General features: G+C 42.1%; 1 pseudogene; it reads right to left on the bottom strand.

Annotated features, from left to right (window-relative positions):
- Positions 1-10406: 10406 nt before the first annotated feature.
- On the bottom strand, positions 10407-10706 carry LOC134482237 (small integral membrane protein 14-like; annotated as a pseudogene).
- Between the last annotated feature and the right edge of the window lie 2868 nt (positions 10707-13574).

The following is a 13574-nucleotide window of genomic DNA, read 5'->3' as shown; positions in this document are numbered from 1 at the left end:
AGACTTTACCAAGGAGAGCTGTAGCACCAGCTTCAGCCTTGGCTCTTTCTATAACACAGCTTCTTTGTGCTCTCAAAAAGCACTCCCCGTAAGATTTTACCACTTTGATCCTGGTCTCATTTTAATCACCACTAATTTCTTAGTTCCAGTGAACCAGCACCAATTGTCCAGTAGTCCCTTCTATTCTGTACACTACATCAGGGCTTTGTGGGCAAAGCTGCTGACTTCTGCTGCTCGGAGGTGCTGGAATTGCTCACCTCACTTTATTCCATTATCACTAGCTTCCTGTTTTCCACTCCTTCCCTGCCTCAGCTTGCCTGTCCTGGATCTTCCTGTGTAGATTGACCTTGAACTCAGATCTTCATGCCTGTCTCAACACCCTGGCAGTCCCCTACATTGGGGAAATGATCCTTCAGAGGTCGGTGAAGTTAGGGTTTTACTGCTGTGAACATATAGCATGACCAGTGAAAGTCTTATAAAGGACAACATTTAATTGCAGCTGGCTTACAGGTTAAGATGTTTAGTCCAATATCTTTAAGGTGGGGGCATGTCACCCTCTAAGCAGGTGTGGTGTAGTGGGAGTTGTGAGTTCTACATCTTCATCAGAAGGCTGCTAGCAGAATACTAACATTCAGGCCTTTCTCTGACCCCAGATATCTTAATCAAGCAACTGGCTTTTGAAAATGCTAATACAGTAGTGAAACACTGTCTCAAAAACCAACCAACCTGGAAGTCCCACACCCGCGGATCCCGGCCCGCAGCAGCTCTCTGCTCCCAAACCCCGTGGGAGAGAGACCTCACCGCCTGATCAGGTGGGCACTCCTGAGGCTGCAGAGCGGAGGAGACCACCAACACTGCCCACCCCTGCCCACATCCCTGGCCCAAGAGGCAACTGTATAAGGCCTCTGGGTTCCCGTAGGGGAGGGCCCAGGAGCGGCAGGATCCCTGCGCCTGAGACACCGCCAGAACCTGAAGGAAACAGACCGGATAAACAGTTCTCTGCACCCAAACCCCGTGGGAGGGAGAGCTAAACCTTCAGAGAGGCGGACACGCCTGGGAAACCAGAAGAGACTGCACTCTGTGCACATCCAGACGCCAGAGGAAAACACCAAACGCCATCTGGAACCCTGGTGCACGGAGGCTCCCAGAAAGAGCGGCGCAGATCTTCCCGGTTGCTGCCGCCGCGGAGAGGACTTAGGCAGTACCCCACGAGCAAACTTGAGCCTTGGAACCACAGGTAGGACCAACTTTTCCCCTGCAAGAAACCTGACTGGTGAACTCAAGACACAGGCCCACAGGAACAGCTGAAGACCTGTAGAGAGGAAAAACTACACGCCCGAAAGCAGAACACTCTGTCCCCATAACTGGCTGAAAGAAAACAGGAAAACAGGTCTACAGCACTCCTGACACACAGGCTTATAGGACAGTCTAGCCACGGTCAGAAATAGCAGAACAAAGTAACACTAGAGATAATCTGATGGCGAGAGGCAAGCGCAGGAACCCAAGCAACAGAAACCAAGACGACATGGCATCATCGGAGCCCAATTCTCCCACCAAAGCAAACACTGAATATCCAAACACACCAGAAAAGCAAGATCTAGTTTCAAAATCATATTTGATCATGATGCTGGAGGACTTCAAGAAAGACATAAAGAACTCCCTTAGAGAACAAGTAGAAGCCTACAGAGAGGAATCGCAAAAATCCCTGAAAGAATTCCAGGAAAACACAATCAAACAGTTGAAGGAATTAAAAATGGAAATAGAAGCAATCAAGAAAGAACACATGGAAACAACCCTGGACATAGAAAATCAAAAGAAAAGACAAGGAGCTGTAGATACAAGCTTCACCAACAGAATACAAGAGATGGAAGAGAGAATCTCGGGAGCAGAAGATTCCATAGAAATCATTGACTCAACTGTCAAAGATAATGTAAAGCAGAAAAAGCTACTGGTCCAAAACATACAGGAAATCCAGGACTCAATGAGAAGATCAAACCTAAGGATAATAGGTATAGAAGAGAGTGAAGACTCCCAGCTCAAAGGACCAGTAAATATCTTCAACAAAATCATAGAAGAAAACTTCCCTAACCTAAAAAAAGAGATACCCATAGGCATACAAGAAGCCTACAGAACTCCAAATAGATTGGACCAGAAAAGAAACACCTCCCGTCACATAATTGTCAAAACACCAAACGCACAAAATAAAGAAAGAATATTAAAAGCAGTAAGGGAAAAAGGTCAAGTAACATATAAAGGCAGACCTATCAGAATCACACCAGACTTTTCGCCAGAAACTATGAAGGCCAGAAGATCCTGGACAGATGTCATACAGACCCTAAGAGAACACAAATGCCAGCCCAGGTTACTGTATCCTGCAAAACTCTCAATTAACATAGATGGAGAAACCAAGATATTCCATGACAAAACCAAATTTACACAATATCTTTCTACAAATCCAGCACTACAAAGGATAATAAAGGGTAAAGCCCAACATAAGGAGGCAAGCTATACCCTAGAAGAAGCAAGAAACTAATCGTCTTGGCAACAAAACAAGGAGAATGAAAGCACACAAACATAACCTCACATCCAAATATGAATATAACAGGAAGCAATAATCACTATTCCTTAATATCTCTCAATATCAATGGCCTCAACTCCCCAATAAAAAGACATAGATTAACAAACTGGATACGCAATGAGGACCCTGCATTCTGCTGCCTACAGGAAACACACCTCAGAGACAAAGACAGACACTACCTCAGAGTGAAAGGCTGGAAAACAACTTTCCAAGCAAATGGTCAGAAGAAGCAAGCTGGAGTAGCCATTCTAATATCAAATAAAATCAATTTTCAATTAAAAGTCATCAAAAAAGATAAGGAAGGACACTTCATATTCATCAAAGGAAAAATCCACCAAGATGAACTCTCAATCCTCATCTTCGGTTGGTTTATATACAAGTGTGCAATTTCTAGGCTTGAAAGTAAAATGATGCTATCTGGTGCTGGATAGAGGAGCCTTATTTTTTATTATGGCAGCTTGCTATTTTTGTAATATGGTGATTTGGTTGAACACATTAAAGTACAGTAGTAACTGATCTCCCCCTCTTCCTGGATGAGTGAGGAGATGATTAAATGTTGATGTCAGCATCCATGAGCATATTCAGATGAGCTTCTGCTTCTGTTGAAAAGGATGCTGTGTTTGATTGTGGTCCGAAGCTTTGAAGCACTACTTGGCATCTCCTTCCTTGGAGGTCTCACTGTTTAAACATAACAGATTTGATAGCTTGTTGGTAAGGTGAGGTCCAGCTTGTCTCCACTAGGTCATCTTCATGTGAATCCGGTGGTTATACGGTTTTGTTCTAGGGATATTTCATTTTTTTAATAACGGTTTTAGCTGACATTCATGGAGAGAATGAATCCTTAGAAGTGTGCCACTAGTGAAAGGAAATCCTGTCTAGAGTATGTTTCTTTACAAAGCTGTGTCACACCATCCTTTGGGCCCTCTGCTGGAAAAGTAGAATCAAGTCTCAAATAATGCCTTTTAAATTGTATCCTCTAGTATTATAGATGTAGGACAGTACTGTATCATACCTCTGTGGATGTAAAATAGCTTGTACCTGCTTTATGATACGTAGTAGTGACCGTGCTTTATCAGAGCTGTTTTTAATGATGTTGTTCAGAATGTTTTCTTTCCAGATGATGATTGAGAAGCTAATTTAAAAAAAAAATGGTGCCAGGTACCACAAGAGTAACAGAACTGTGCTGTTTTCTCGGGTTTTGTTTTTTTACTTTTTTTTTTTTTTAATGGAGTGTGCTGGATGTCTCTACAGTTTTGTTCAGATGACTGCAGAACCTGGAAAAGCTGTTGCTGCTGTTGATGCATAACACACTGCTATTATTGGTCTTTTTATATAAATATAAATATATATATACAGATATATAATTTGAATTTTTTGAAACTTTACCTGTGCTGTCAACTTTCGAAAAAAGTATCCCCGTTTACTGTGTTGAGTTGGCACTGTACAGAAATTAACAGCCATATTGGTCTAGAAATGTTGAACTTAAGTTTTTTCCATTTGTACAGGGGTAACACACTGTATTAAATATGTAAGGTCTTATATACGTGGGTTTGATTACAAAAACTAATAAAGTATTCTCTAAATAAAAATAAATAAATAAATAAATAAATCTTAAAAAAAAAAAACCAACCAACCAACCAAACAGACAAAGACAAATTAAAAATAGCAACAACAACAAACGAAAGAAAGAAAACACCAATGCATACTCTTATGTGGCCTTGCCAACAAGTTATTTCTGAATTGTAAATAAAAATGCCTATAGTCAAAAGCTGTGCAGAATTAAGACAGGTGTTCCCTGGTGATTCCAGCTTGGGGGTGGGGGGAGACCATGACAGACAGGGGTAGAAAGAAGAACGTAAATAGAGGAGAAGCCACCAGGAGGTAAGAGTCTGTAAATAATTAACCTTGTGAGTGGGCTAATTGGAGTGAAAAGCAGCTCAGACAAAACCATGGCAAATTACACAATGGAACTTTTGGAGAAATATGCATAATAGTACAGAGGATAGCTATCTGCTCAGTTCTTGTGCTGATTAAGGATTATCATAAACATAAAGCTTGTGTGCACCTTTTATCCAGAAACTAAATGGACAAAGTATGGGCAGAAATCCATGGTTGAGATCAAATACTTTCTACCACACAAAACCAGATCTAGCACCTAGAATTACAATCTTCCCAAGCCCAGATACCTACAGACCAGCATAGAAACACAACCAGTAACAGCCATGACATTAAAATCTTTATTAGAACCATCAACACTATCACAGAAGGCCCTGAATATGTCAACATGACTGAAGAACAAGAATAAAAAAAGATTGTAAAACAGCATTTGCACATATCATAGAGGTCTTTAAAGAGAAAAATAAAGAAATCTGTGAAAACACTAACTGTGGAAGGAAATGAATGAAGGAAACATAAAGGGAGAGATGTGGATGAGTAAAATGTAGGAACTCAAATAGTCTCTCAGAGGCAGACCTTAATAACAGACTCCAACAGATGGAATAGAGAACCTCAGGCATTGAAGAGATGATAGAAGGAATGGATACGTAGATAGAGGGAAAATATTAAATTCAAAGGGAAGAAAAGAGTGGAGGGGGAAAGGAATAAAGGAAAAGTAAAGGAAGGAAGGAAGGAAGGAAAGAAGGAAGGAAGGAAGGAAGGAAGGAAGGAAGGAAGGAAGGAAGGAAGAGAATCCTGGGAGAAAACATGCAAGAAGTAGGATTTTTCTGCTAAATAACAAATATAATAATAAAATGATAAAGACAATAAAGTATATAGGAAGGATGAAAATATGGGCTGGAGAGATGGCTCAGCGGTTAAGAGCACCCGACTACTCTTCCGGAGGTCCTGAGTTCAATTCCCAGCAACCACATGGTGGCTCACAACCATCTGTAAAGAGATTTGATGCCCTCTTCTGGTGTGTCTGAAGGAAGGATGAAAATAAACTTGGGTCAAAGGCAAATAAGACAAAAAAAAACAAAAATAAAAACCAAAAACAAGAAAAAAAAACCATTCTCAACCGAAATCATAGAAGAAAATGTCCTTAACTTAAGCAAGAGTCTTATCAAAGTAAAAGGAGCACACAGTATGAAACAGACTGGAGTCGCGAAGAAATTCCCCTGGGCATATATTACCTAAGACAGGAAACATGGAGAACAAATAAAGTGTAATAAAAGCTGCAAGGGTAAAAGTACTGGTAACATACACAGTCAGTCCTCCCATGAGAATTACACATCACTTCTTGCTAGAGACTCTAAAAGCCAGAAGAGCCTGGATAGATGCACTGAAGACTAAGAGACCAGACTAATAAAGTTGGATTTTAGTTGACCCAAGTGCCTCTCTTCTTTTATCACATGCAATATTATTAGATACTTCCTAAAATTGCCTTCCGAGCTTCTTTGAGGAAGCCTGAGGAGCTTAAGACCTCTGATAAAGTATTTTCTACAAAAGGACCTGCTTGCTTTTTTCTTATTTCTACTACAGCAGGATGGAGGCAAAGTTTTTTGCAAACTACTTTTAATAAGTAGCCCACATCATAGGTAATGGAAGAGAAAAGTTATTAGGATATGGGGGAAGAGGACCTGTTCAGCAATAGTTCTTCAGGAACGAGCTTGTTTTTCTTTGGCAGCAGTTCAGTACACAGCAAGCAGCAAACATGACTCCAGAGGGGATTTCACAGGGGAGGAAAGCAGGAGTGTGGTGGAAACATTGTGCAGCGGCTGTGCAGACTCAGGAGCTCCTGCTCAAGCTGCAACAAGGCACCCTGTGCTCTGAAGCACAGCAGCTTAGCCAGTTAGCTGGAGACCTGGCTCTCCCACTGCCCGCCTTACCTGGAATCCGCACAGGATCCAAGAGGACAAACAACTGTGCCTAAGCTGAGCCGGCAGGGTCAAAGCGCCTGTGAAGGACCTGCAGGCACCACCTTTGTCAGCTTCATCAGACCAGAGAGTCTTTTCCTCCTTCAAGCATGGCACCCCGCCCATTTTCTTTCACTCCCTGCCCTCATTTTGATGGCTTCTACCTCCCTTCATAAGTTTGTCGTTTAGTTTCTTTTTTCTCTCTTTTTTTTGCTTCTTTGTTACTTTCTTTCTTTCAACTAATATAAAGGACGAGCAATTTGATATTTTTTAACATTTATTTATTTATTTATTTATTTATTTATTTATTTATTTATTATGTATATATCATACAGCTTTCTGCCTGCATGTATGCACCTGCAGGCCAGAAGAGGGCACCAGACCTGATTATAGATGGTTGAAAGCCACCATGTGGTTGCTGGGAATTGAACTCAGGACCTCTGGAAGAGCAGACAGTGCTCTTAACCTCTGAGCCATCTCTCCAGCCATTTTTTTTAACATTTATTTATTATAAGTGCACTGTAGCTGTCTGCAGACACACCAGAAAGGGCATCAGAACTCATTACAGGTGGTTGTGAGCCACCATGTAGTTGCTGGGATTTGAACTCAGGACCTCTGGAAGAGCAGTCAGTGCTCTTAACCACTAAGCCATCTCTCCAGCCCGCAATTTGATATTTCTAACCTAATATTTGTTGTGGTTTATGCCATGCATACTTGCACATTAAAATTCTTTTTTCTTACATTTGCCTCACTTTAATCGGACTCATTAGCTTAGCTCAATCTCGGTTCTTGGGTTTTCTGAGGTGAGTGAATGTTGGGGTGACCTCATTTCCAACTCCTGATCCTTCTGCCTCTAAAGTCAAATGCTTATAATTTTCAAAGCTTTCTTTGTCAGTGGATATGTGTGTGTGTCTGTGCACATACATGCTACAATTTTCAGTTCATGTTTCTACCATGGGTCCCAGGTATTGAACTCAGATAATCACACTAGTGCAGCAAGTTCTTTACCTGCTGAGTACCTTGCTGCTATTGCACGTGTGTGTGTGTGTGTGTGTGTGTGTGTCTAATTTTCATATATGTATATACCATATATTGTGCCTATCTCTGCCTCTCAATACCATTGTCCTTCCTTTCCTCACCTCTTCTATCATTTCTTTTTATCCCTCTGGACAGTTGCTCTTTGTTCACATCAGTTTAAAATGTAGGAACACACACACACTGTTTGAAACCAAATTAAAATGAAAAAATAAAAATATGCAGTCTTTTTGATCAGTACTCCTTAGCAATAGCTTTTCTTTGATTTTTTATACAATTGATATATAATAATTAATGGGCAATCAGCTTGAAATTTTTCCTTAATGATTATATCCTTGGATTTTCATAAATGTTTCATAAATGTTATTATACTATCTGCAGATAAAAATGTCAACTTTTCATTCCTACAGTGACAGGCCTTAAATTATCACCTTCCTCCATTCTGACCACAGCAGTCTGCTGTCTCTAAGGGCGATCACCACTTACTGCTCAATAAAAGGGGAACAGAAGAGTGGTGTTGTTCTGACCCCTTCTAGCCAAATGGCCCTTATGTGTTTGTCCTGAAGAAATGTGGATATGGATTGCTAGGTATGGGCTGCCACCTTGTGGAAGTGAGAATTCAGTGCACCTGAGGGATGTCTTCTCCCACAGTTGCCTTGGCTGGAGGATTCCTGAATCATCCCAGTCACAAGCACTCCACTCTCAAAAGAAACCCAACCTCAGCCTTAAAGGAAACGGACACTTAATTTCCAGTGAGATTCGTGCACATCCCTCACTCTGGCATAAGTCCAAAGGACTTTCAGAAAAATGATAGGGCACGTAACGCCATTAGAAAATTCATCGCTTCTCAGCCTTTTGGCTAAGATCAAGTGTAGAAAATTCATGCCAGAGTCTTCTGTCTAGTCCAATGGAACAATGCCTCGAAATACCCAGCTACAAGTTGTTAATCTATACGCCATGTCATGAACCATCTAAGGTGATAGCATATTTCATAATGCCCTAGTATGCCCTAGTAACAAACATAATTGCTTGTTTGTGGATTTAGGACACAAAGAAGAAAGTGCCTTTCATGGTGGTGGTCCACTGTTACTTCAAGAGTTCAAGCAGGAGGGCAGAGGCAGGGAGTAGAACATCCTTGTTTACATAGATAGTTCCATGCTAAATACAAACAAAAAGATCTTGGATTACAAATACAAAACCCCAAATAAACATGTCATTGCAGATGTGTGTCCCTTCTGAGCGCACAGGGTAAGACCAAACTTTATCATGCCAAGAGAACATTCATAAGAAAATTACTGGAGACACCAGGCAGATTAGAATAGACGTAATGGTGCCGGAGAGGTGGTTCCACAGTTAATACTGGCTACTGTTCCAGAGGTCTGGAGTTCAATTCCCAGTAACCACACAGTGGCTCACAACCATCTATAGTGAGATCGGGCGCCCTCTTCTGGCCTGTAAGCATGCATGCAGGCAGAATGCTGTATACGTCATAAATCTTAAACAAACTAAAATAAAAGTAAATAGGTTTGGAAAGCTCTGTGTGTTTTATGTAAAAAGTGCAACTACATCTATTGCTATCCTGCATAGATATCCAGTGGCCTGCGGCGTCTTTCTATTTCTGATCGTTTACTCACCACTTCAATATCTGAGACCAGTGTCACTTATGATATACTTCATCTAAGTTATAATGCACCATTGTCACTCAAGCCTGGAAATATTAACCCTTTGAAGGAATGTATAAAGAGTTTTAGTCAGTATGTTGTCACAGGATCTGTCAGGGGTTGGAGAGATGGTTCAGGGATTAAGAGTACCAACTGCTCTCCCAGAGATCCTGAGTTCAAATCTCAACAACCACATGGCTACCTACAGCCATCTGCAATGGGACCTGACGCCCTCTTCTGGTGTGTTTGAAGATAGCTACAATATACTCACACAAGTAAAAAGTATGAAAAAAAAAGGAAAAAAACGGGACCTCTCAGTATAATCTGGCAGAACTAAACATCATGGACTTGCTGGGTGAAACAGGGTGGCCTTGATCCTACAGGAATCTACCTACTTCTTTATCCCAAGCACTGAAATTGGCACTTGGAGTCACTATGCCCAGTTGTGAAGAGTCCTTTCATGGTCGTGCTGAGCAACTTTGCTTATCCTTTCCCATCAGCCACTTCTTTCTATGTAAATGAGACCATTTCTGTAGTGTCTGGTTTCAGGTGAATTCTGATTGGCTGTGTGATTCTGACATTTTTGTGGCTCCAGTTGACTAAAGAGGAACCCATCCATGGTTTTCTAGGTCTCTGAGTGTTTTACCTCTTTTAAAAATATTAATCAATCATGTTTATTTAAAGTATTACCATCAGAAATTTGTAATGGTAATTAAAAAAAATCAGTAAACAACCAAATCAATTTTCCTATTCTAGCCATATAAGCCAGCTGGACTTTGTAAGGAAAATGATCTAAAGTATCAGTGTCAAGGACTACAGAAAACTGCCACCCATAGGTAAACTGCCACAGTAAAGTGACTACAGCATGGCTCTGTCACTCATACCAGACAACCAGAATATACCTTATGAAAAGAATTAAAATCTATCCAAACCACTTAAAATACTTAAATGCAGAAACCTTAATTTTCCTTCAGTTGGGCCAGAAACCACCACAGACGCTATGGTCAGGGTTCCAGGGAGAACGAGTGGAAAGTTTAAGCTTAGGCCAACCAACACAGCCCTCGACTTTTCAAAGAAATCATTTACTGGGGTATACTGTAAACAAGGACTGTGGCAACACAGGAAACAAAGGCAGTTGGCAAGTGAAACTTCTAGAAGCTCATGAAAACAATACCATCCACACTGCAGACGGAAAAGGAGAGACAGGTAATGCCATGTTCTCTTCAGTCGTTCGGTCGTGCAGGGCATCAAACAATCGCTCTTTCCCACACCAGGATGTTAGCCCACAGGAGGGGCTGGCGGGACCTGTCCACTGTGAGTCCTGGAGGGCTTTCCAGGAAGGCTGAAGCCTCTCAGGTTAGGAGGCCTCAGTAGAAAGAGGAGCACAGCGATCACCATCCAGGCCATCAAGATCACAGTGATGCTGATGCCACTGTCGCCTGAGGGCCCTGGCAATTCCCGAAGGCATTCTGTGTTGGTGCAATAGGACTGGGACTGCCGGAGCAGATTGATGAATTTTCTCATAGCGCGTTCATGAGAGCAAATACATTCACAGGGATCAAATCCCCCTTCAACCATGGTTGGTTACCAGCTTGTTTTTACTCAACTCTTTAAAGCCACCCATACAAGTGGTGGTGGGGACGGTGGTGGCCTGGAGTGTTCTGGATGCCCCTGTCGCTGCCACTGCTGCTGCTGGCTGCCACCCTCCTCCCCTCCAGATTAGATAGACCATGTCACTATTAGCCACTAGACCCAGATCTGTGTTTTGCCTTTTGTATGGGTGGATGCATCACGAGGTTGTCAAGTGTGGGCAGAATCTGGGAGACAGCTTTGCCTATCGAGGTTGGTGTTAGTCTTTGTATGGTTACCAGGGACCAATTCCAGATCCTCTGGAAGAACAATAAGTGATTTCAACTGCTGTGATATCTTCCCTGCCCCTTCCTCTATACCTTGATCTTTCTTTTTCTCCCCCCCCCCCACCCCCGGAGCTGGGGACCGAACCCAGGGCTTTGCGGTTGCCAGGCAACCGCTCTTCCACTGAGCTAAATCCCCAGCCCCATACTTTGATCTTTCTGTAGTCTCTCTGACTCCATCTGCCATAACGAACACTTCATCTCATAAAGCACGGTGGACAATAGCTACTGTGAAAAATACCATAAGTTGACAGAGCCTCCATTTTCACATAAATATATAAACACATAAATACACATACCTACCTAAAGAAACACAGAGACACACATAAACACACGCACAGAACACACAAAGACACACACAGACACACACAGCCCAAGTCATCATATTCTTTAGTAATTCTGTCCAGAGCAGAGCAGTTATAGATAGAAGAAAGTACAATTCCCAGCAATTTCAACTGAATATCATGTAATGCATATTTATGAAATACATATTTCACAGTATTTTAGGATTAGAGTACATTATACTATCTATCCTTTATTTTCAAAAGTATCGAAAGTTATGAAGAGAATTCCAGCCTAGTATCAGACTTGGGGCCATCAGAGTCAGAACAGGTTGGTGTTTGAAACTTTCTTTTATTACAACTGTTTCCTAATGTCACATAGGAAAACCGGCTTCAGTCAGAAATGCCTGTAACTACCACATGCATCTGAATCTCACCCTGGGAAAACCATGAGAATCCATAAGAGAATGTGTGTGGCTCTTTGATGTCCAGCTTTCCTGCAAGTCTCTTCTGGCTTGCACGGATACCACTCCTTGATTCCTCCCTCTAAATGGCCGTGCAACCTTCTTGCCTTGCTCTGCTGCTGGTCATTGACAATTTGAGGAAGGTAAAAATTGCCTAGTGTGTTAGTGAAGCAGGCCTTTGAATGTTGCTCTGAGGGGTTTTGGGGAGAGAATCGACATAAAGCTCACTCTGAATGGTGGTAACACCATAACTCTCAGGCCAGGTGCCTGCACTAAATGGCACAGAGAGGAAGCTAAGAGCTAGAATTTCCCTATTTCTGCTCCCTGCTCCATCCACATGGAAAGAGTCTCATTCACATCCTGCCAGCCAGTCCACTTCTACCAACTGCACCTCTCACGGCTACACTCACCCCTTCTAGGATGGAGTCTGTGCTTCCCGACTCTGAGCCAATGGAACCCTCCTTTCTTAAAATGCTTCTGTGACAGAATGGGAAACACGACCAGTGCAGTCACTGCTTCGTTCTGCCCTTTGCAGTCTCCTCCCGCCTGGTTCCCTCACAGCCTTTCCAGTCCAATGTGTCTCCAAGAAAACAGGCTAAAGATTTCACCTTAATTCTCCTTTGACTTGTCTCTGGTAAGTGCCTTTTGCTATATCAGCCCAGGTAGAAGAGTGAAAGAGGAAAAAGAGAAGAGAAGACAGTAGATGGCCTAGGCAAGGGATAACTGAAGTTCTCCTTGTAACACAAGCTACTTCCCAAGATATTACCACTAATCCAGTTTCTGTGTCAATATGGCCCCCAAAACCTAATCACCTATCATTAGAGCACATTTGCTGACACACTTTTATTGCAGTTCAATTTCTATTGCATGCCTTTTGAAAACACATCTAGGGGCTGGGGATTTGGCTCAGTGGTAGAGCGCTTGCCAAGGAAGCGCAAGGCCCTGGGTTCGGTCCCCAGCTCCGAAAAAAAGAAAAGTAAAAAAAAAAAAAAAGAAAGAAAGAAAAGAAAGAAAACACATCTAAAAGTGGGGTGGGCTTTTCCAGCTAGATTCATGACCTCTTCTCTCCCACTCAGCACCCATACTCAAATCACCTTCGGACATCTCGTTTCCTAAACACAGGTGTGGCTGTCTCTTTTACTTTTCCCCATGGGATAGTTTAGTTAGAATGATCTTACCGCACCAGCCCATCAATGACTGGCTTTCTAGCTTTAATGACTTAGGAAAATTTCTGTTTGTTGATAATGGAAATCGCCCACTGTATAAAGTCATTTGCTCCTGCTCTCAAACAGAGGAAAAGAAAGAGAGAAAAGGTCTGCCTGCGGGCATACTCAAGGTAGGTCAAGGCCTGTTGGCAGATTTTTCACCCTGCTGAGGTATGGAACCATAAGAGAAGGTGTACTTGAGGTTTAAATTTCTATTTACCTTGGTGGAAAAAAACGGAGAAGTTTGGGGAACGGGAACGAATGCATTGTTTATTTTAACAATTTGTTTCTGTTAGCTTGTGGTTATGCTTCCCACAGTACTACAGTAAAACAGGGCTTTGAGAAATATGCTTGTTGTTGCCTTGTACCCACCAGCATTCCTTTCATAACTGTGTCTTTCGTCTTCTTTTGGCCTTTCATATTCTGATCCTCATCTGCCCCTCAGAGGACCTTTCCACTTCCTACCAGTCAGTACACCAAAGTAGGGCCATGCTGTTTCAGGAAACTGGAATTTCTGAAAAGCCCATTGAATCTGGAAAGCAATATACCCCAGGATATGTCCTGTAGGTCAGAGTAAGATGTT

This window comes from Rattus norvegicus, chromosome 15 (assembly GCF_021556685.1).
Source record: "Rattus norvegicus strain SHRSP/BbbUtx chromosome 15, alternate assembly SHRSP_T2T, whole genome shotgun sequence".
NCBI lineage: Eukaryota > Metazoa > Chordata > Mammalia > Rodentia > Muridae > Rattus > Rattus norvegicus.
Note: the sequence above shows the minus strand (reverse complement) of the source record. Positions and strands in the feature narration are given on the sequence as shown.